The sequence below is a fragment of the Rhopalosiphum padi genome, chromosome 2 (assembly GCF_020882245.1).
Source record: "Rhopalosiphum padi isolate XX-2018 chromosome 2, ASM2088224v1, whole genome shotgun sequence".
NCBI lineage: Eukaryota > Metazoa > Arthropoda > Insecta > Hemiptera > Aphididae > Rhopalosiphum > Rhopalosiphum padi.
Genome location: NC_083598.1, coordinates 46,682,282 through 46,703,911, shown reverse-complemented (window position 1 = coordinate 46,703,911; position 21,630 = coordinate 46,682,282). Strand labels below are relative to the sequence as shown.

The 21,630-nt window shown below is 23.1% G+C and overlaps 1 protein-coding gene across 2 annotated transcripts in view; it reads right to left on the bottom strand.

Moving 5' to 3' along the window:
• LOC132922362 (uncharacterized) overlaps positions 1–20,326 on the bottom strand; it is a 40,406-nt gene extending 20,080 nt beyond the window's left edge. Inside the window, exon 1 of one of the 2 annotated variants that reach the window (XM_060985842.1) lies at positions 20,037–20,326. The gene's annotated coding sequence lies outside the window, so the exon portion shown is untranslated. The remainder of the gene's footprint in view (positions 1–20,036) is intronic. The other variant, XM_060985840.1, reaches the window with a different exon arrangement.
• Positions 20,327–21,630: the final 1,304 nt, after the last annotated feature.

The window sequence follows — 21,630 nt, the reverse complement described above, 5'->3', positions numbered from 1 at the left end:
TCTAAAATATGATAATTTAAGATAAACTAAATAAATTTAAATACTCATATAATACTCGTATATTTTTATTTACCCATTATATACCCCATTATACCCCATTATATATTACCCCCTATATTTTATTTTTTGCGTTATTATTTTTATTTTAAAGTTTTGAACACCAATATCATAAATAATTACTATTATTATTTTTACATGCATTTTTTTCTAAATAGATTAACAGTTAATAATCATAATTTTCTAAAACTTAAAGAATTGTATCAATTTCAGAAAATATTGACTGAGCTTTACTATAGTAAATTGTATTATGGTTTATTCAATGTAAATATAAAAAATAACGTGTTAGAACTCATTCAAATTCAACTCTAATTTAATTTTTTTTTAATATTTTCCATTTTTCTTTTTTGTACGATTAGCAATTCATTAATAGTAATAAAAAATCATGAAAAATTTAAAACCATCTACAACTTTATTTTTCTATTATACAATTTTTTCGAAAAAAATATACATTTTATATAAGTCTTAATGTGTATAAATTGCAGCTATACTATCCAAGAAAATATTACTCTAATTAGGTATCTACCGATTTTATTTTTCGCTATAAGTTATGTCATATAGCAACATAAGTGTATGTGTGTGTCGTGTGCATGTATGAAAGAGAGAGCACACACGTTAGTATAGCGAAGGAAGTAACATATTATACGTCAGTCATTATAGTTATAGACTATAGTTACATATTCAGTGTTTAAAAAATTGATTTCTATATGAGCTGAAAATATTTTATGAAACAGATATATGAGTGGTAAGAAAATGGTTATAACTAATAATACATGTCACGTTTAAATTGGGTCCTTAAAATAATGCTTATACTGCACGTTCGCCGGAGTGACACGTATTCAGTTGTATTCTTAACTTATACTGAAAACATCCAAGACCGGAATAACGTAACTATATGTACAAGATATGGTGACGTTCCGAAAGATGGGATTATTTTCAGCGAAATAAGTTACGTAAAATATCAAAAACGTAGAACTCTATAATAATACTATTATAACAGACAGCTGCAATATTATAATAACATTAAAGCATTAATGTAGTTTTATTTAAAAAAAAACTTCACCTCTTTCACCCTTTTCATACCTCTTAAATTTAGACATATTATATTAACATAATATTTAAGTATATCTTAATCAATCAAATAACTTATAAGGGTAATTATTTTAACGCTTGAGAATACAACTGAAAATATTATAGACACATGGTTAAACAATAGCTCATAAAACACTTTTTTAAAATATAATTTACCTAAAATCAATATAAATTGGCTTTTTAAAATTATGTTCAAATATATAAAATAATCAATCTATCGATGATTAACGTATATTCTCACATCTAATAAGTTAAAAATTCTTAGTATATATATAATTATATAGTTTATAATAGAAAAGCTATAAAAGCGAGAAAAGAATGGAACATTTTCACTGCTAATCTGAAGTCAAAAATAAGAAAAAACGAAAGTAACTAATTTTTAATTTAAGAAAACTATTGGCATTAATATACTTAAATAAATAACTTTTTAAAATATAGATAGATAAGATTTTTTTATGGATTTAATTAATTTTATTAACAAGGTCAAATTTTTAAAATAGGTTAAGTATAGTAACAGTAATTTATCAATTTATTTCTTTAAACATAAATAGCTGTATAACTTAAATTGTTTTTATACCATGTGAAAACGGCTGACATTCTGTAATGCTATTTGTTGGTATATCTTTGATTAAGTTTAGTCATCTGGAAGATTAGAGGTTTGTTTCAAAAAATACAATATTCAATCACACGTGAAGAGTTGTAATACCAATAGTTATTAAGCAATTGACCCGAAGTAATGCATATTAAATACAAAAAGTTGAAAGAAATATATATTATAATCATAGTTTATGTTAAAACGTACACTATTATAATTTATAAAAACGGACAATTAAATTAATATAATTAAGTTCTCCATTAACTAAATTCTAAAATGTCACTACCTAACGGGTGGATTCTTTTAATATTTTATCAAGTCTATAACTCCGGAGATTACACACCATTCATTGATTAAAGTGTAATTTGGTTAAATATTATTGTGTGTGGATAGAACATAACATAATATAAAAACAAATAATATTAACAACACAATTGGTTTCTTAAATTAAGTAAATATTGTTTATGATGGTTTTGGTATTTAAACAAAATGAATTTTTAATTTTATTTTTGTATTTATTGTCACCTTTTGGGGTAGTAAAAATACTTAGGTATTCTACTTCAAGGGTTAGATGTTCTTAGAACATTGGATCTAATTGTTTAATTGTTTCGCAGGGAGAAGGAAGTCATATGCAAAAATTACCTTAAACGAAAATATTTACACGAAATCATTTTAATAACAAACAACATAATAGAAAGTTGACGTTTTAAACAAATAAATTATATAAGTATTTTCTAAATAAGACCAAATTTTTAATTTGAAAAACCAATTAGCTTTAAAATGTATATTAATATTTACTATACTTATATAACAATAATTTCGTATATTTTTAATTTTTCAATTATTTCAATTGATTTTAATCTATTTAGATATAACACGAATCTATACACAATTTTCTATGATATTTATTTATACAATCAATAGTAAATAACAGCTAGTAATATAATCATAGTTATTAAATAATTTATACGATTGGTCATTGAAAAAATTAGATCAATCTACCTGATTATTTATTACTAATAGAAAAATGTATTACTCATAATATTTTTATAATTTATAAATACTCATACTTGTAATAATATATCCTTAAGAATATAGGCTAATAAACAGTCTATGTTCAGGATCGTTTTTTTTTATTTATTAAAAATAAATATAAATAATATTTGTTTATAGTACATAAACAATAGTTATTGTTAGAAAATTATATTTGCAAAACTATATAAATAGAATACAGTATTGAAATACTATATTATATGCTTTATTGTTATTAATGAAAAGTCATAGACTAGAATATTTGAATTGGTTGCGTGTATTTTGTAGTATAATCGTTTAAATGAAAAGATTCCAATACATTTGTCTACAAATAACAGATCTTGCTCATTATTTCCTTTGCAAATCGGATAGGAAATATAATATAATATCGTACAAATATTTGGAATCGAGATAACGGAACAAACCTAATGTTAAAATATCGGTTTATTAATATATACTTTTTGTTACTATTTTTATCCAGAATAGGTTTATGTATTTTAAAAATGCATAGAATATAGGTTATTTTTTTTATTATATTTAGTAAATAGCTCTAGATAAAAAATAATAAATGCTATAATGCAATTCATTTCACTTTAAATAAATAATAAAAAAAAAACAAAATTTAATTCTATTTTCCTATTAAGAATATAAACTCTATAGTCTGTTTATGAAAATTTAATGAAATATAAGAATAAAAAAATAATAATAGTACAAAACATATAAAACTATTCAAGATTGTATTTACATTAGATACTATTACAATAAATTCATTTCGAAGGGCATGAATCTCAATATAAAATGACGCAATAAAAAAGATACTACGTATAGTTGAATAGAAAATGCATTGGATATACATATTATAATCATTTTGAATGTATCAACAATATGTATATTTTTAGTTAGGTTTAAAGATGAATGATCTTCAATCAGCTTTCAAATACATTTAGGAAGTAATAATGGAAAAATATAATACAATTGCCAATTTCTAGTAAACTATCAATAACAAAAAAAAACGAATATATCATATTGATTACGTGAAAATTTTGCACAAATATTCAGCATCTACAAATGTTTAGTATAGACCAATCGACAATCATAAATGGAAAATATTTTGGTGCCACTTTAAATCTAAAAACGATTCTGGAACGGTGTTCATATAATATACTGATAAATAAAATAAATAAAATACATAACTTTTTATATTTTTAAATATAAATAAAATAAACACTTACAAATATCAAAGTTTTTATAAAATACCTGCTTAAATTGCAATTTCACAAAGTATCAAAACTATTCTTGTCATATATATACATTAATTAAATAAAAAGACAGCTCGTAACAGATTTATTTGATTTATAAGTTAAAACTGTTTTCACCAATTTGTTTTTTATAAGACATATTGAAGAAGTCTTAATTAATAATTTCTCTATGCCAGTTAGCTTTCAAATCTGTTAAAAGTTTACCAACTAACTTTTTACCTCAATACCTACCTTTACTAAATATGTATGAGTTAAGTTAAAATAAAATGAATACATATAGTAATCTAATTTATATTCACTATTTGCAGTTAAAATAGAATATATTTAACAGTAATAAAGTCAGAAATTTAAATTTTATCATTGCTTCATTCCAACCAATTTAAACAAAACTACGTATGTATCTATTTTAATCAATTATCACTTAATCATATTTAAAATAATGTTTCAAAAAAAAATGATTTAGGCTGCATACTAGTTGTGGTTGTGGATGATATTTTTTAAGATAAACACAATATATAACAGTTGGAGTCATGCCAATTGTAGGTAATATAACAGTTGTAATCACTGTAATTGTAGGTACCTACCTAATATCTAAGTTGCGGTCCCAGCAAATACTGCGCTTTTACAGTGATAAAAAAATTGTAATGAGTTAAAAAAATTTAGAATTAAAATTACATATTAATAGTAATTATAGAATACCTAAAGATTTGATTTGAAATTTGAAGCACATAGCTTTTAAGTAGTCCAAAATGAAAATTGTATTCTATGTAGGTACAACTACCATGCTTTTATATTGGAGTTTAGTTTAGAGGTTTCAAAATCAAATACCATTTTATATAAGTGTATACTGTATACACTGTATAGTTATCCTAAATTATTATCAGCCGTCTCCATATTTTATTTCGATAAAATACGATATGATGATTTATTATAATACTAAATTTAAACTGAAATCGATCACTGTTGTTTTTGAATTCAAAAAAATATTATATATTTAAGAAATATTTATTTATTTTTGCGCTTTTATCTCACTTCTGAGGTACAAAAGGGCAAAACAAATTTACGCTTTTATTGTATCGAAAAAATAGATGATTTGCGCATTTGGTTTTCACCGAGACAAACAATTGAGTGACCGCAATCAATAAGTAACCTTTTTATTGAGTGACCGCAATTAGTAGGTAACCTTTTTGTTGGTTGACCGCAACTGATACGTAATTTTTGATTTTGACCGCATCTAGTAAACACCGATTATTTATAACAATTATCCTACTACATTTCCTTGTTATAAGATTAACGATTTTTGTCTTTGTTCACAAATTTTAGCAGTTAAGACTTCAAACTATTTAGTTTAAAATCAGAAATTTAAAGGTTTTTTCATATTTTAATTACTTTCAATTGAAAACTAAAGTTAAATTACTTTCAAGAATAAAGCTCAAAAAATAGCCAAATAAATACACGAAACAAACAAAATAATATATATGTAAGCGTTTATATTTTTTTAATTTTCACTTGATATACGTGTACATCATTCGTTTGTATTAATTTGTAAAATTTTTTTTTATAAATATGATTTGGTTACTAAATTTACATAATAAGCATGACGCGCCAACATACGATAAAAATTCTTTATAATTTATATAAGAAACTCGAGGTATTAGCTGTAATATTTAAGTTTAATTATAGTTCATTTAAATTTTAACTGATTATAAAAAAATATAAGTATGTACTTATTTAATTTTGGAATAGGTCTATTAATTAAATATGGATTAGACAGCAGAAGGAAATATAATGCATTGATATTAGGTATACATTGATGTATTAAATTAAATAATTTAAATATATTATTATGTTTTACTCGTAATAAATGAATTTAAATATTATAAATATAGATTATCAAAAAGATTTAATATAGGTTCTATGCATATATAGTTATAATAAAATAAAAAAATTAAATTAAATCAATAGATAATAAAAAATACGAAGAATTAACGGAAACTCTGCACAGTGCACATACATTTTATTGATAAATATTACATAAACTATTATTATCAACCCGGGGACCAATTCGAACGTTTCAAGACGAACTTGGAAGTTCCAGAATAAAATATAAATTAGTTTTATTTAATTAAATGCATGTTAAGCCATTTAAGAATTTAAGATATTTTCTGTGCTTAAACACGTAGCTTTAAAATAATTTCAAAGGAAATGTTCTAAAGACTTAATTTAAAAGGTAACAGCTATAGTGTTTAAGAATTCAAAGAAAGATTTTAGTTTACTTGACATTGAACTTTTAGTAACAATAATGAGTTAAACATTTACATATACATAGATTATAATAGGCACATATTTATAGTTAGTTGGATAGGGCGTGCATGTATACATTTTGCACATACCAACTTCGTAAATTATACGATTGTCCGGAAGTAATTTATAATGCAGACAAGGTTCAAGACATATGTAAAACTATTATGGAATATAATAAGGTAGGTACATCATTCCAGTATATATATTATATAAGACACTAAGCTATCCAGTAAATAATAATTATACAGTAAGTTCCTATTTTTTAAAATACCTTGTACAGTTGTTTAGATTAGAAAAAGCTCGTTTAATCTGTTTGAATTTGAATATAACATGCAACTCCCAATTATTATAAGTTGTATTTAAAATTCGGTACAAAGTCCCGTAAAGTCAGTGTTTATTTTATTTTTACTTTTACTTTTACAAAATATACACATTCGTATAGAAACATAAAGTCTCTAAATTATGTCCAAGACGATCTCGCAGTATAAATTGGAAATATAATGTTATATATGGGTAGTATTTAAGTAATTTGCGAGAAAAAACGAGTATGCGAGTTTGCGAGTATAAAATACTATTGACATTTATTTGAAATCGTTTTAAAATAGAATGTAGTTCAGTTATTATGAAAATAAACTAGTTGAGCATCTATAATTTATAACACGATGTCATTACCATGATTCATAAATATTGTGGTTTTTAATCTGATATAAAATGAACATGTCAATACGTCAAAAAAAAATAAAGAACTCAAACAAATAAGTAAAATACATCGTTATAATAATTTATATTGGTTTTGTGTGCTATTATATTAAAATAGGAGAATAATAAGGATGTTATTAAAATTATTTTGTAATAGATAAAAATAAATACGACTGATGTGCGAAATCACTTACGCGTTTGTAAATATTTTGATAAACAATAATTGTAATTTCAATAATGTTTATTTTGATTTTTTCCCATCTTTATTTTGGTAATCACTAAACCCCCAGGCGTTTGAATACGATTGATTGATTGCATAATAATATGTGTACTAATATTGAAACTAGGAATTATATATTGTGTAGAAATGATCAGCTGTAGTAATCTCATTCAACCGTGGTATTTTACCAATAGTTAAAAATCGAGATTAATCACCAACGTACTTGTTGTCCAAAAGCAAACAGAATTATTCAATTCAATAATTTAATATGTTCGATTACCACAATAATAATATTTATTTGATAGGATTTTACTTGGTTTATCATAGGATAATCGTTTTTTTTTATGTAATTCTGTAATAGTAAAAACTATCAGACTGTTCAGAGTTCATGGTATGCTAAAATAGGGAAGGATATTATAAATTATAAATTTTTATAACCAAATTTAATTAGGATATAAATTATTTCAAGAAACTATCTTAAAAATACTCATCATAACATAAATTCAATATAAATAAGAAAAAATAAAATCGTCTTTATCGACTCCAATAGATAAAATATTCTGAATAGGCTATAAAGCAATATTTTACCGCTGCAGGTGGCAGGTCACCCTTTTTACAATACAATACATTTATATTATTATGGTTTCAAAGGAATCATTTATAAACATTTCTCAATTTTTTTTTTATTTCATTAAATATTCAATACTTCATCTTTGAGGCGGTTTAAGTTTTCTGAAAACATTTTATGTGAGAAACCCTCAAACATTTATAAACTATGATTCTAATATCTAAGACAAATACATAAATTATATTATGTAATGTATTATTACGAATATTTATTTATTATAGGAATCACCATATTACTGACTTAAGGTTTTCAGGACTGTACAATTTTAGGAGACATGTAATTACTATACATTTAAAAAAATTATTGTATTACTAAATTGTAAGACAATATATAAACTATGGATATATAGAGATAAAAATAAAGCAAATTAATAAAAATAACAAATTAATCATTAGACAAACAAATTTAAATCGTAAAAAAAGTTGCTTTCTAGTATTCAAATAAATAATATAATTTCTTGCAATTAAAAGTTGCACATTTTCAATAGGTACCTTTCTGAGATTGTTCGCTAAAATTACATAAATTATAATTTATAAGTTACCTCTTTTACACTACTACAGTATTGCAAACATAAATTGTCAGTAGTTAGGAAATAAATTCTAAAATAAATTATATAGAATAATAAACGCATATAAAATATTAACTAACACATAATTCATGTTAAGTATTTAGACGTAATAAGTGAATTAGGATTAAAATGAATAATCATATATTTGATTTATTTATTTTATTGTATTAATAATCAATAACTCACGTGATGATAAAATATGTCTTCTACCCGCTTATCCTCGTTGACAATTCGATGGTAAAATTAACGCAAAACCGACTCAAACTATATATTTTATTATAACGAACCTGCCTAAACATATCGCACACATCCTACAAAGACTAAAATGAACTTACTATTTTTTCATATAATATGCTCTATCAATATCAAAAACAGAGCCGTGGAATTCAAATGCTTAATTTCAGAAGTATATGAAAAAGTTGGTATGAATTTCCCGTGTGTATTAAACATAATTATAGAGTTACATGAAAAACATAGGTATATGTTGATATATATATATTAATAAAAAAACACACGCAAAACAAAATTGTTAACTAAAATATACTAACCATACAACGTATAAAACGTAATTCTTTTAGTAGTAGAGTTGAATAACATCCATTCATACACTATAATGTATGTGTGCGTGGAAAAAGGGAGAAGAAATGAGGAAATACTATTTGCGAACCTTATGTAAGTTAAAGATTTTGTGTAATAGAGAAACACGGGTTAATAAAGTTGTCGACGAAAAGGCGGATGAAGGGTTTTCACTGAACAAGCTAATCCTTCAGATCAGTTTCCTTTCATTCCCTTATTACATCACTAAAAACTCAAATAGGGCTATAGGTATTTAATTTTATTAAAAATTAGTAGTAGAATAATATTATTAAGTATATTATGTACCTAGGTATTAGAATTTTGTAAATGGCAAAATATTTAAAGTTTTTCATGCAATAATTATAATTACAAACTTATAAATTTGTTTCTGATATTTTTATATATTTTAATTCATGGTAAACTCGTGTCCAAAATTTAAATCTAAATAAGGTACTTGTCAAACCTTTTTATTATTCCAAATGCAACAAAACATATTATTATGCCAAAAGTAATACCAAAAACTTTATTTTAATACTCATAATGTAATATTATATACGTCTATTATTTGGAAAAAAATATTTTTCATTTCAGTATTCAGAAATTACTTATTTTCAAATCGTATTTATGATATAATATTCATACCACATTTTATTAAATATACTTAATGAATACTTTATAATAATTATGTGCACTACGATGATTTTAGCAAATAATATAGCATACAGTTAAATATTTATGTCTAAAACATTAATAAAATTTTTTTTCTGTTTAATCATGATACTCTACAATTAATTATAAATATAGAAATTATAGCAATGTGTTTTTAAATTTTTAATTAAAATTTCATAGACAAATATAAACAATTGCAAATTGTATAAATAAATTATGAAAAAAAAGTCGCTAGTAAATATTATTTACCAATTACAAAAATGTCTTGTTTAAATAATTGTATAATATTTAATAATTTAAAAATATAATCTATAAAGTATAAAGGATATATACTTATATTCAACTAATTTATTTTCAGTAGATAATTTTTCAAAACATGAATACTTTTATCGTATAGTTATAAAATGAAGCGCATTAAATAATGTTTATTTTTTAAGTTCAATACTTATAAAAAAATTATTTTTATTCCAAGTACGTGATAGCTTATTATATCCTTATTTCTCCCTCTACATGTATTTTATACGATAGTAAAAGAGCTAAAACTTAAAATGCAGTTCATGGGTTAGTGTAACAATTCTTTTTGTTTTAAAAAAAAAAAATTAATTTAACAAAAATGTATATCTGTTCAATAAATTTTGATTTGTATATTATGGTCATTAAAATAACAATAGTTTTACAGGATAACTAATTTATTGCGTTTATAAGATTTGATCATCTTAAAACAGTTATTACTGACTTTAAAATTAAAATATCAATTTAAGTCTTAGATAATATTATTATCATTAATAAATTCACTCTAAAATTAAAGGCTAAATCCAACCACAAAAAATTATTTCTACTGAATACAAAATTGATATGTCGTATAACTGAATGGCAGAAACAACTCATATCGGCTCAGCGTCCTCTTAACACTGACTATTAGAGAAACAATTCTCAACTTGTAGTATACGCGTAGATAGGAAATCTCGAAAACAGCAAAAAAATTTCTTTTTTGATAAGCAAAAAAAAAAGATTTATAAGGTCAAGTGGTACGTGAACATTTTCAAAATGAGTGTATGGTACTCGGATATAAAACGGTTGATAATCACTGTGTTAAAGAATTGATAAGGGTTTTAAAAATAAAAATGAAAATGAAAACAAATTTTACGTTTTAGTTAAAATAAAATACCTACTAATCATAAATCATTATTATAATTAGAAACGCACGAGTTGTTGTAGGTATATAGTGAAAACGATAATAATTCATAATTATTAAACATTAAGGCGTGACTTATGTAGTATAATATATAAAAATCCTTAAACATTATATAATCATAGATCACAATAAATTCACAAGTTATAATTAAAATGAAATAATATAATATATATCATAAAATAAAACTAAGAATTAATCTGAAGGATAAAACAATCTTTATACAATATTTTTCGTTATTTTTTTTAACATTCTATACAAATATTTTCTTTTAATAGAAAAAATTCACAACTTTCTGAATACCAGCATTCACTTTCGATCCTAACCACTATATTATTTTATTTCATCCGTTTTGGAGGTTTAGGCACTTGCCAAATTGAAGTAAACCTTATAGTTTCACCATTAAAAAAAACACTGAAATTAGTACATATTTGAGGTTTTTTTTATTTTTCACTATTTTTAAATAAATATTTATCGAGATTTTCAATGACCTCGGAAGTCGTGATTATATGCACGCTTTTAATTCACGTAAGATCCATATTATATTGTTATATAATGTATACCTACTAAAATAAAATACAAGTATTATGATTAAAATTATCATACATCTAGTGTTAATGACCTCGAAACGATTTAAAAGTGTATTGGGAGAAATATTACTTCATAATTCATATTATACGCGAAAACTTATTATTACATTATACATGTATCGTTCTTATAGGTAAATAATATTGTGATCAAAATATTATACGAATTCGTCGAAATAATATTCCTAATTAAAATAAGTACTCCATAAATCACACCAAGCAAACATGAAAAATGTTAATTAAAAATAAATAGGTAGAACAGATACGTTTGTCTAAAGTGTAGGTGTGATGGTTATTACGTTTAAATTAAATATTACACATTATACATATTTATTAAACAACACGTATTTTATAGACTTTGGATTTCGATTTATTTTATACGTATCAACAGTCTCAAAAAAACATGTACAATAAAAATCTTGGTCCTCATTTAAAAAAAGACAAAGAAGGTTATATACATACACACTTTAAGTTGCAGCAACAATAAGACATTTAGTATTTCAAAATATTTTCTCTAAGTATAGATACTTGAAAATTTCAAAAATCATAAATTACATAAATTCTATAGTAAAAGTAAACATTGGAAGTAAGCATGCTTGGCGAATCGTCCTGTATAACAATAATAATAATATATAATAATCACTAAATTATTTATTTATAATACATATCTTTTTTTTAAATTTTTTTATCGAATTGAAATACACTATTATAATATGAAACATAAAACATAATATACTTTAGTAAGTTACATAACCTTAAATACATTTGTGGTAAAATTATATTTATAATATCTTAATAAAATCTGAATAAGTAATTTGCTAATAAACCTAGAACTATTCAAATTATTAAACTTGATTAGAAATATTTGTGTACACCATTTAATTTATTCATTCTCATTTAATTGATTGCTTTCTAAAAATACTTATTTTCTTATGGATATAATTATTACAAGTTCGTAATTTGTAAAGTGATAATTTCATAATACTATTAATAGGTACTCTCGATATGTATATATATATATATAGGTATTCTGTGCAAATCGCGTATATATAGGTACTAATTTAAGAGTATATCATTATTCATTACACTATTCTTTATCTCTATCTGAACGACGTTCAGTACCTAGAACATTTTTTCCATTGTCAGCATTAATATATTATAATTACTAGAGTGAATTTCATTTATCTTCATATTCTGATTTATTATCAAACTTATTGTCTAGACTTTAGAATATTATCTGTGTTTATACGTTGTATTTTTACGATATCTTAATGTTTATGCAAATTATACGTATATAAAAGTATTAAATATATTTAATTTATATTTTTAGTAATTTTTAGTCCGTAACACTGATTTTCATAAAAATAATTGATCTTATTTCTTTGCTTTGAAAAAACTTTAGAATATTTGAAAAAAACAATTAATGATGAATACGATTCCGTTAGCCGATTAGTAAAAGATTAATAGGAAATTAGTCGGTATCATACAACTGAAACATTTACTTTAATTTACTGAGTGGATATTTAATTCTTAAACGTTTGAAATTTATTTTATATCTTTCAATGGTTATAAATTTTTACACTTCAGGTGTTAAAAAGGCATTGTATTGATATTGAATTACAGTGGTATTGCTTTTCACGTGAAAACTACTGCAGTGTATAAATTTAATGTGAGAAGTTTTGAGATTTTGTGCTAGAATACTCGTAGTTATAGTATATATTTGATTTACATTTGGTCCATAATAAAAATTATTCTTTGAAATACGTTGAAAATTTTAAATAAAACAATTACGAACCTAATAAATAATTATATGTTATAAATTTTAACGACTGAAACTACTAAAATAATTAAAAGATAACTAACGTATTTAAATGTATATATTTTAGTCCTAAATATTGTGAATATTATAAGTATTAAACCATGTTGATTGTCGGTACTCAGTTAATTCATTCACAATAAGAGATTCTATTGATTTCGAATCATATTTCATTTTTTCTGTAACTGAAGTTTTCGATGACCATTAACTATTAAGGTGTCATATAATACAAAGGCAGAACCTGATATAATTCCAGAAATAATTTTCTAGTGTTCTTGGCTCGTATTGTATAACGTTAACTCATCCAATTCAGCTGTACTATTTATTTAATTGTCTATTCGAAATTTTCCCGCCCTTTTCAAAAACTAGTTTTATATGATCAATACTTGGTCACTACCATTTTTATAAATAAAATATGCGATCTCGTGCAAAAAAATCTGAATAATTGACACCTTATAAGTTGTCCGTTTGTATAATATATTATTATTATATTTTTATACTTGGTAAAAGGCTTCAACTGCTGTATAATATGATGTAAACTATAACACTGAACTGATTTGAAATAAATAAATTGTACTCGGTGTGAAGAAATTGGATATTATTAATTTAAACCAAGTATATTTTATTATAGAAGCAGCAAATACATTTTTTTTCGTACAAAATTAAAGAACTATCTATTATGCAAATTGTGGGTTATAGATAAAATGTATACAACATTTTATTACAAATGAAAAACTAAAACTGACAATCACTTAAACAAAATTTTTCAATTTTAGACACAATATGTATATTAGTGCAAAAGGAAACAACATAAATTATTAATTGTACTGATAATTTATTTAAAAAAAATTAAACATGATGATAAGGATATATCCAGTCATTAATCTAAATAAACATAGTTCAAATATCATAAAAAAAAGCCATAAACATCATACAAAAAAAAAATGATTCGTAGTAATGTAACTTGAGTTAATATGAAAACCTCTATGTTTTAATTAAATTAAATAACAGTTGTATCCTAGTGGAACTTAACATTTCAAAACATAATGCATTATGTTGTAATATTTAAAACGGCAAACCAAAAGGAAATTAACAAAAAACATAAAAATGTAATAAAAAATTAATCAGTTGTAGGTATACTATGAAAATGTATATTTTGTGGCAAAGTATTATGTTCAAATTTTTATACCTATAGTATATAATATTATCTACCTTTCTTAAACTGTATAAACTATATAAACTTAATTTTATCGTACCGATTTTGTCAGACATTTTTATCCAAGAAAAGAATATTTTGTATAATCCTTTAAAATTGTTTTAGGTATAGGTATTGCGTATTATATAGGTAATATGATTAAAATTCATAATATAGCTAAATTGTTATGCGCATAATAAAATTATAACACATAAAATGAAAATCAATTTAAGTAGGGGAAACCCAGACAAAGTGAATACGTTAATTAACGTTGTCAAAATATAATACTGAAATTTTACACAAACCCCTATTATTTACATATTCACTTTAAATGCTTCGGACTTTGAGAAAATAAAAATGTGGTAAATACATTAAATAATTTACTTTTTTTTAGAGTAACTGAACAAAGTAAAACATATTTTAAACTTTTTAAAAACAACAATTTTTTTTTAACTGACAACTTTAGTTAAAATGTTTACATTTGTATTCATAATCAGAAACCTGATATAGTTTATAATTAAATAATTAAAGCTAAATTCAGCATAATATTTAAAAAAATAAAAAGGAAATCATATTTAACAACAAAATAAATATTTAACTTTATCATTTATTGTACCTTACAGGTTTTCAATTCATATTATTATATTAAGCTTTATTATTATATCTTTCACTATCTGTAATTGTTGAACTGTAATAGTTATTAACTAAATGGTCTAAAAATAAAAAATAAATAAAAAAAACTTTTTCATTAATAAAAATAATAAATATATTTAAATATTTTATATTATTTTTACATTCATTTCACTTAATCTGGATTATTTTTTCTTAAATGAAAATATTTTTTTTTATTATTAGACTTAACGTTTAAGTAACAAAAATAAATTATTTTCAAAACTATTATTTATTTATGATAAAAAAAATTAATTCATTCTTAATATTTTGTAAATTTAAAAGCTAACGGAATGAAAACAATATTTTTTACGGGTACGTTAATATTTGTGTAATTTTGAATCATTTAACTTATGAGTCAATGTTGATAATTATTATGTTACAATATTGTACGTATAAAATAGTCTTTAATCATTATTGTTAAAATTATATTGACATTATTCACTTTCTCTCCTACAATTGTGTAAAACGCAAAAAAAATAGGTATTGGATGCGTCAGATTTAATTTTAGACTCCATAAGATAACGGTGAAATACGCCAAAATATTACATTCATTTATCAATATCTCAAACAAATATTTCTTAAATAAAAGCAAAATGTTTTTATTATTTTATTTTCTAAGCATATATTAGCGATATAGCACATTTTAGAATAATCTTAATATCAAAGTAAGTTCATGTTGGAAGTAACTTTTATTCTCAAGTGTTTTAATGTCACCAATATTATAATATTTTCACATAAATTAGTTAATACTGTATGATATATTTATAATTGAATAATTTATCTTAAGTATAATAATGTTAATACATAATGCTAATGATGAAATATATTTAATTTAATATATGTTAAATAACAGTTAAAATAATATTTTTATATTCCTTTTTAAAATTACTCGTTTTTAAGGCGAGTTGGGCCTCAACTAACTAAGAAATATTGAAATAATCAACTGGAATACAAATTTCACTGTATTAAATATTTATATAAGTAGGATTGTAAGAATATTTGAATTAGTCCAGAATCCAGACAATACATCTATTTTGTCAACAATACAATATTTATTCATTAATTTTGAGAATTGTGTTAATTGATACAACTTAAGTAAGTTATAAAAATGCAACGATATATCAATACCTCTTAATATAAATGATTTTTAATAATTTCCCGATCGAGACTTCAAAAACGTTAAATTATTATTTATAGTATATTTTCATAAAGTATATAAATGAAACTTACACATAAAAATAAAGAATATAGCAAACGGTTTACTTAGATCAAATATTCAATAACAAACAAGAGATATCTTAAAAATAAATTTAGAGAATTATTTATAGTTATTAAATTATAATTTACAGTAGGTACATAATATCATTTTCGCATATCGATATCACTTTGAGTATAAAATTTGTTATAAGTGTCAATAATATATTCATATTTATTTTTATGTAAACCGGAAAACAAAGGATTATCCCTATAGCCTGTATTTTAGGATATTCCCATTGTGCTTTGACTATTTAATATATCTAAGTTATCGTATAGCCCACGAAGAAGAATAAAATATTATTATTGTACACAATAATGTTATAGAAACATAATCTTATTGGAAGTCTCGATTTTACATCGTTCATATATTATTTTTTTTTTATTTACTATTTAAAATGTATAAATTTTACTAAAAAGAAATACCTTAAAATGACTTATGGCATAATATTAAGTATAAATACATTCTCGTATATGTGAGGTTTTACCTACAGTCCAATTGCATAAATATAATAATTTATCTCTTAATAGAAATTAAACGATTATAATATGAGTAATATTATACAAGATATAATAAAATGTAGTTAATAAAAAAATATGCATGCAATTTCGAATCAATATTTTTAGATCAAAAAAATGTAATATATCAGTTGTTGTATATTGTAATGAACTACATATAGGTACATTTATTGTGCAGAAGAAGAAATTTAATTTCTTGAGATTTCTTGAAATCCAAATTACATTTCTTACGGCTATTATGAAAATGTAGATAATGATGTAAAACTTATTTGTATTGTATTAAATCTCAGTTAAGCGTTCAACAGTAAATGAGAGAAATTTCAATTGATTCTCCCTCCTTTATCGACATCAAGAAAATTTAGAACAATTTGAATTCAAATACTATAAAGCAAATTGCCATGCTGTCTAATTGCTCATATCATGGTTAATATTTGCTTGATGGAACTTTGTAACAATTAAAATCAGAGTGGATGAAACTATTATCATAAACAAAAGAAAAGGAAATAATGATGATTTAAGGATATTGGAGATATATTAATAAGTAGTTACCAGAATTGTATATAAATAAAATCACAACAAAGTAATTTAGTTATTTTGTATCAGTAATTTCGAACGGGAGTCCTAGTAGTTCCTAATGAATCTTTAAATAAACACGGTTAATATTATCTATACTCTATAGAATTAAAATCAATTCAAATCGTAAGCGTACGATACAATTCATCAAATAGTTTTATTAATTTTAAATTTTATCGTTATTAAATATCTAAATAATATTTAAACAGTCCAAATTATTGGTGCTTTAAATATGGTTGAAGTCAAGTTAAATTTTTGCTAATGCAAAAATAATAAGAAAACAGCGAAAATTGATTATAATTTAAGTATTAGGAACTTCTGTGTACTTAAGTCTAAATTATTATAGATTCAACATTCACCATTGATTTTTAACAAAAATAATAACGAACCTGTAGCAGATATTATAACGATTTGGATCAGTATCATGATTATTTGATAAAGAATAAAACATATACATTCTATTTGAGCAAAATATATTATGAATGTTATAAAACTTTATTTTAATTTTTTATCTCATCATGTTTATGTGTATTAATATTATACAACTTTTATTTTAACAATTAATAGTAAAAATATAAAATAACTATTTCAACTTTTCTGCGATGTTTAATATGTATCTATATATTTTAATTTACAGAATAATAAAAATAATGATAAAATATTTAAAATTAATTTTAATACAAAAACGCCTATAATAATTCAACAAAACAATACTTGAGAAGGTTTTACTCGAACAAATATCATTTAAAAACTAAAAAAAATGTATATAATTATTGGTTACACAATTTATATCTAAATAAATTAATGTTGAACATTATAACAATATTTAATATTTATATGAAATAAATATTAAGATAAATGTAATATTTTTTCAAGAAAAAAAAACATGTTTTATTTTAGTAAACACTGTTATTGTTATTATAAAATAATTTGTTTTGTATCCTTAGCTTCAATTATGATTAAAACATTTAAACAATTTTTGTATTATAATTGTTGAGTGTTATGTTTTTTGTTGTTTGATCGAACACTTCCAACGTTCCTATTTTATAATCATAAATAATCTGATCAAAGAATTTGAGGTATTTTTAGTATAGATAAAAATAAATTTCTATATAAAAGTATCTATTTTTAAAAGTAAAAAACTATATAAGATAATACATTGTATTTAAAGAAATGTCAGATAAAAAAACCAAACAAATACATTCCTTTCTTTGCTCAAAGTTTGAAATATTTTAAATAATATATACGATAAGTACGCAGTATGAAATTTTACACTCACTACACCTCAGTAGTTTAAAAGTTTGTAAAAAAAAATTACCCTAACCAAATTGTGGGTACCTAAACAAAATCTGAAGAATTTATAAAGAAATACATACAATATTAATAATTATTATAGACTTATAATTTAAAATGCCCAATTTATTGTATAAAATAAAATTTAAAATGAATAAAATCTTATACAATTATTAAAAATGTGACTTTCTATGCCTGGATTTCTCAAATAAATTAGGATTATAATTATTATTTTTCAATTATAAAAAATAAATAAAAAATATACGATTTCGAGTTTAAAATTTAAATTTAAATATTGCAATGTTTTTCAATTATAAAATTACTTGAGTTAACTTTTTGACTCTTTTTATCCTTTTCAACCGATATACTATTATAATTCTAAAGGTGATTATTAATATCATTATTCTTAGTACACGATTATAAATTGCGTTACAGTAAACAAATATAATATTCAAATAAAGTTTAAAATTTATAGATAGTATCTTAGTGTTGTTTTGATGTTATAGGTAAGTAAATACGTTTTAATAGTAATACTGGATAATATAGGTAGTAAGAACTATTGTTAAAAATAAATAATGTTCACCGTGCAAATATTTATTTATTAGGTAGAATACAGAAATCTTTAATTTTGTGTAAACTTAAATATTTGTTTAAATGTTGTGCTGAATCTTATACTCATAGTTACTATATTGCATTAAAAAAATTAAAAACCCTTTTTTATTAAATGTTTCAAAATATCAACGCCAATTATATTTTAGTATAAATATCACTATGGACTTTTACGATCATTTAAATACTACCCTTATTTTAGTCTAAAAACCAAATGTTCGTATACCACGTCATTTAACATAAATTTATATGTTTTAACGCCATAATGATGATAGATAAAAAATTACTGTTCATATTAATATGGTAGAATAAAGGATTTTAATCACATCATCATTTTTTTTTTTTTTTTCAGAAAAATGAAAAACCCCAACTCTTCGTATATGATAAAATATTGTGTTAACAAAACAATCGGCCATCTCTCGACGTTCAAAATAAATATTCAGTCCGAATGACAGTTATTTTATTCTAATAAATTATTCCGATATATTGAGATTTATAAATGTAATATATAATATAATATTAATTATTGTTTAAAATCGTCACAATAATAACTAATGTATAGTTTATTATTATAATATGACAATTGTATACGCATACTATAATTATCATTATAATATTACCACCTACCTATGATAAATTACAAATACGATACAGGAAGAATACGGCGGTGTTTCGGCGTCAACTGAGGTGATGGCGGTGGCGATGACTTGTACAATCTGAAGACTTGTTGCTGCGCCCCAAAGACGGCCAAGACACGAACTTGTTGCGGCGCAGATAAACGCGAATAATAACTCGAAAATAAAATGAAAATGTCTATATATATATATAGAGGGAGATGGATATGTATATATATATAAGTACGCGTCGTCCCCGTCGTCGGAATCAACAGCCCCTACCGTGTGCGCAAGGGTACAAACACGCTCGACAACGACGCCGCCGACGACGACTACAACGACGACGACGGCGCACCGGACAACCGCCGTGCCCTCTCGCCGATCGGTCGCACACAAAACACCGAAATAATAAATACGTTGTACATAATACAATATGTAACGACACATATAAGCCTCGGGACCATCTCACACATGACAATCATCGTCGACGGATATATTGTTTGATATTGTTTTTTTTCCCTCGTTTCGATTTGAAAAATCTCCAAGCCGCTCGTCTATATACCCGCCCTCCGGCCGTGGAACTAGCTATTATATATTTTCACGATTTACTATACTGTTTTGCCTGTCGTCGATATCGGAACAACACCGAACACACTTCAATACGATAATATATCCCGAAAATATTATGATATCATTTATAAGGCGTAATAAGATGTAAACAGAATATTAAAATATGTGTTAAATGTATTTTCTGTAAAACAAAATTTCGATAATTGAGTGAAAAGCATTTAAAATTATTCTATAATAAGTGAAAAACGCTTTAATTCAAGCTTAAAGTACGTTTCAAAACTTTTAAAACAAATTTTATTATTATGATAATAAAAACAACTTTATTATTTATAACTATAACTATTAATTACACCATAAAAGGCAAAAAGTTTAACATAATCAAATTATATGTAGATACCCTATAAATTTTAAAAATTTTAACTCAATTAATAATATTACGTTTAATATTTTGAGATTATTTCCAATTTCTAAATTTTATATAATAAGATAAATCATTATACCTATAGTTGTGAATTTTTCTTGGAAAAAAAATTAATTTCAGCTTTTCTCCAGAATACAAAAATTGGTATACTACTTTATATATTATTTTTTTTCTATATTTTTGATCTTTTTAGTTTCAAGAACGAGTATGGCTATAAGCTATAACTAAAATGTACTTGAAACCAATTTTAAATAAGTTATTATTGTCTTGAGTTTAATTAGATTATTAAATAACAAAGAAATAAAATTATTATTACCTATTCTTCTGTTTAATCCAATGAATCTTATAAATATTTTTAATATTTGTTTCAACATAGCTCGTATTTTATAATCAGTTACGGATTAATAATATCAAGTGAAGTATAAATAAAATTTACAAGAATAATATGTTTGAGTTAATGTAATAATTATACATGTAATAATTATTATACCTAATCATTATAAATAAATTATTTACATGTTCTGCACAACAAAAAATAGTTTAACTTATTTACAATTTTAAGAACGGTAGATTTACAGACAAATATAGACTATAATAGATATTATGCAGAAACTAA